Below are 5,068 nucleotides of genomic sequence, written 5' to 3' on the forward strand. Positions count from 1 at the left end.
ACACACACACACACACACACACACACACACACACACACACACACACACACACACACAAAACTAAATAAAAAACTAAATCAAGGTGACAGAATGATCATGAAGAAAAGGTTGCAGATGCATGCACGGAAGTGATTTAGATGCACACTTGCTCCTTTACACCACTGATCACAGATAAGATCTTGTGTGCATGAAGTTACGATTACTTCACTTCACCACACATACATTTTCATTAAAATGGGGAAATGACTCATGACAAACATGTTTTAGTGGTTTTGTTTGTGCATTTATAATGCAATAGTCATTATGCAGTCTAAAGCACCTCTTTGTCTTATCTTTAGCTTTGAATACAGGTTTTTACAATAATATAAAGAATAAGCAACACATACAGTCAAAACTATTCCTTTAGCGAACAGTCAAACTGACTAGAATGTGAGCATCCAAATGTGAGGAACACTACTGAAAACTACACGTGAGGCTGAAATGAAAAGAAAATATTCAGTTGTGGAAATCAGCAAAAATGTATGAACGACTATATAGAGTTCTATAAACAGTGTAAACTGTATGTAGAAAGATAGACGTGCTTTTTTGTAAGATGCTGTGTTCCTGTAGACTGTGTTCCTCATCATTGTTAGTAATCAGTCCACGACTGTTGTGTCATCTCCATCTAATGGAGTTTTTCACATGGACGGTTTCGTGGTTGAAGACAGCATACAGGAGAGGGAACAGCATACATCCATGGGGAATGCCAAGGTTCAGGGTGACAGGGTGCAAACATGACACTCAGGGGACATTTCATGTGGACCAGAGTCATCCTTTCACTATGGCCAAAGTGAGTGAAACTGGCCTGTGGTCATTTAGACTACTCACATGTTTCTGCTCAGGTATGGGCTCAGTGGTTTTGGATTTGAGGCAGGAAGGCATGATTGCTTCGGTCAGGCTGAGGTTGAAGATTTTCCTGAATACCTCAGCTCTGCACATGCCTCAAGTACACGTTCTGGGACACCGTCAGGCCCTGATGCTTTCCAGTTTCTGACTCCAGTGCACTCCTTGCTTTCCTTCTGTTCGGTCTCAGCTCCAGGTGATCTGGCTCCAACTGAGCTGTGTGTCTAGTGCCAGTGTTAAAATGAGCAAAGAACATGGTTAAGGTCCTCGGGCTGCGTGTAATTTGTTGTTGCAGTGCTCCATTATTTTTATCTGTGTGACCCTCCAAATATCTGCTTCCCCAGATCATCACTAACACATGGTCACACTGGTCAGAAACGCACACACGGGTAACCTGCTGTAGCAGCATTCCTGTTGTTTCTTCCTCTCACCAGGAGGCTCACGCCTCTTGGCTTGATGCCCTTCTACAGCCGTGTCTGGCTCTCCTTCTTTGACAGTGGTGGGACACATAGTAAACATTCCAGTGGACTACCTCTGTGACCTGAATGAGCTCTTTTCTGGGGAATTAAAAGAAAAGGTTGCAAGAGTCATCAAGATGCACAGCACCATGTAAGTTTGTACGTCATTCTTTAGATACTTTTTAAATGAAACCGATGACAAAATGAAAGATGAATAATTTATGACCCACAGAAAACTAAAGAAAGAAGTGAGTAAACAGATTTGTACTTTTAATTTTTTCCGTCTGCATGTTTATCAGAGTCCACACAGGAAAAGATCTGCTGCAAACAAACTTTCCCGTGGGCTCAGGAGCTCTATCAGCACTACAAAACTGAAGGCAGCTGCTAGCCACCATGAAGATACATGTCTTTTAACCCATAACAACTTAATATACTATTAGTACATAATTGTTATAAAATATATTATTGTGTACATCTAACTTGCCTTTTCTTTCTGACCCTTGTGCTGCTGTAACAAGAAAATTTCCCCAATGTGGTATTAACCTCCTAAGACCTGAACTCTTCCACGGCATGCATTTTTAATTTCTCTTTGATAGTTGGGCATATTGGGGCCCGATGAACGTAAATACAAAGAATTACCAGATCTTTTTTTTTTTTTACCTTATTTTTGTCTTTAAGAAAAAATAAGAGCTACATATAAGGATATTCGTTTAAAAATTTGATAGAACAGTAGCAGTATAATGTCCTCGTAGGTGGATATCAGACCCTTGTAGAGCAAAATTGAGTATTTTGATCTAAATAACCCAAAATGTGATGTCCACATATGTGGACGCCAGGTCCTAGGAGGTTAACAACGTTTATATCAGTCTTTGTGTTAAAGCTCTTTTACTACATAATAATTTGATAAGCTGCTGCCTGGTTTTAGAATCTCAAAGGTGTGAAGATTTGTTTGTTGTCAGTTATTGGTTATGAGCACGGGACGTTTACGTTTCATTAGACCTATTTTCACTAAAGGAGACTCCTTACACTGAGGGGTTTATGTCTAGTTCTTTTGTGTATGATGTGACTTTTTCTCCTGCCTAATAACACACATTTAAACACAGCCGAGTTCTTCCTAATGGTCAGAAAGTACAAAAGTCTGAGGTAACTAGTAAACATATCTGTATTCCATCTGTTTAAATAAAAGACTTTAAGGCAGTCATCATGCACAGTGATTTCTATTTTTTTTTACATATCCATCATTGTCAAACATCTGGATGTTTGAAACTCCACCAGTCCCCCATCCTGACCTAAATAATCACTTTCCTGATGAGTTTATGGGCTCAATCACTTTTTTGGGACATACTGAATAAAACTTTAAAAGTATTTTCTATATTTTATTCATTCTAAGTCCAAAGAAGAATTACCCAGGGTATGCTCAGTGAGCATGCAGTCAGCTCCACCTTTTCTTAAGTCGTTTGGTTTCAGAAAACCAAGATGACGACTTTGGAAACACAGACTTCAAGGCTTCAAAACGAGACTTCACACAACAGGGAACGATGTCAGGGTATGAACTGTACATCTGTATTTTATGAATATGTTAATGACATACAGTGAAGAGGTCCAGTATTGTGCAGAGATGAGACCACCGATTGGCTCCAGCTGCCTGTCAGAACAAGCCATTCAGGCTTGTTATGAGGGGGAAACTACCCACAGAGGCCCAAACTGTGTTATATACCAAGCTATAAATAAGCTTTTTAATGCTGTAAAGTAATGAGTCTGTGGGGATTAGCTCCCTTTTTGGAAGCCGCCTCATGTGTTGCTGAAAGTAACTGTAACTTTTGCCACTCCCATGCTGGCATCATATTTCAGCTTGAGTCAATCATGACCCAGGCTAGCCACTTATCAATCAAAGGGTAGTTACACCCTAAAGCTTGTTATTTCTTTTTTTACATTAAAAAAGAGCCATAATTTACAAACACATTTTATTAAAGACTGAAATTTGTTGACTGATGACATCAGCTCATCAGGAAAGTTTTTTCTGAGTCATTTCCTCATCAGCTTCCAGACACCAACTTTCCTCCTGCTGATCATTAGAAAAAAAAAACCTAGAGACTAACTTTTACTTACAGTCTATGTTGCAGACATTTCCATCTAATGGCATGTTCCCAACCATCACAGCACAGTGTTACTGTATCATCAATGTTCTGCTGGAAACTTTCACTGGAACAGATTCAAGCATGTTATCTGATTGTTGAGGTTCTCTGACTAATACTAGAAAATCTTTATTCAAATCAATAAAAAGCACCTTGAGGTGAACCGATGCTATTTTCTGTAAACCTGAATTGAACCAAGTGTCACATGACCAATTTTAAACAGTGCATCAAATCTGCTGGAGTTCCACCGCTGAGTGAGAAACAGTTGGCACGTAAAAACATCTTGTAATTCAATATTTCTGATTCATTTGGGGTTCACATGGAAACATGAATCAAATGATGAGAGAAAATAGAACAAAAAGCTGCTACTAATATTTTACTAATATTTTTTTACAGATTAATTTGCTAAACATTACTAAACATTTACAAATCAGAAAAAATGCTCTCATAGTTATCCAGAGACAAAAGCTGCTTTTCTTTGTGACATGTCTTTACAACCATTAAGAATGTGTTAAAAATAATTCATAGAAAATTTAAAAAGTAGTGATTTTTTTTCATGTGTCATGTTGCAACTACTAAAAAACCTAAAACGAATCATTGCAGTCTTGTTTCATGTTCATTAAGTGCTTGGTATTAGCTGTATTTAAGCATTAATAGTGATTTCTTACTACAGGCTTCATTCACTCAGGCTCTTTTTCAAACACACATTTACACACTCTGATGGACGCATCGGGGTCGGCCTCAGGGTCAGCTTCGTAACCATGTTTGGAGTGCAAAACCATTTATAAACAAAATGAAGAAATGTTGTCAGGCAAATTTTGTGAGGTGAGAAAGTGCAGCGTTTCCTGTTGAGACGCTCGGTGGACTTGATGCTGGAACCAAAAAGTTCCTGAATCTGACAAACATGACATTAAACGTTATCACCATGCATAGACTGTGCAACTGTTGACTGATAAATGTCAGCTGAAACCACAGAATCACTGCTAATTTCACAGAACTACAGCACATTGTTTCTAAAAACAGATTCGCATGTGAGAACATGCAGCTCTGAGTCAGCTTGCAAAGGGCACATAGTTCATGCAGTTTATATCGACACTGTACGATCAGGGCACAGGACTGCACATGAGCCCGAAATAATTGGACTAATTGGTTTAGAGACACTGAGCAAGTCAGAGCTGCACTGAGGGGGCAAAGTGCTTTGCATGTGTAAGAACTCTGACTGCTGATGATTTGGACAATCCTCCAAATAGAGCGTTACGCCAAGAGCCGAGGCTCGAGGAACCCCTGACTGATTGTTTGCTTGTGCCGATCTAAAGCTACTGATTGAAACTGAATAATGAAGCCTTTGAATTAAAATATTATGACACGCAGTCAAAGGAAATGGCGATCGAGCTCAGACTGAAACTCCGTGTGAGTCACTGTTGATCTACAGGTTTAGTAAGAGCTATTTCTGTGCTATGATTGGTTAGAAACCTGATTGGTACTTATCACAATTAGACCATGAGATAAAAGGTATTCTTTCAGCTGATTAAAAATAAAAATGTTTTCAAATATTTTGCTGATATAAAGAAAAAATCTATAATTATTCAAAAC

The sequence above is a fragment of the Pundamilia nyererei genome, unplaced genomic scaffold, assembly GCF_000239375.1.
Source record: "Pundamilia nyererei isolate P.nyererei 1_Seehausen unplaced genomic scaffold, PunNye1.0 scaffold00089, whole genome shotgun sequence".
Classification (NCBI taxonomy): Eukaryota; Metazoa; Chordata; class Actinopteri; order Cichliformes; family Cichlidae; genus Pundamilia; species Pundamilia nyererei.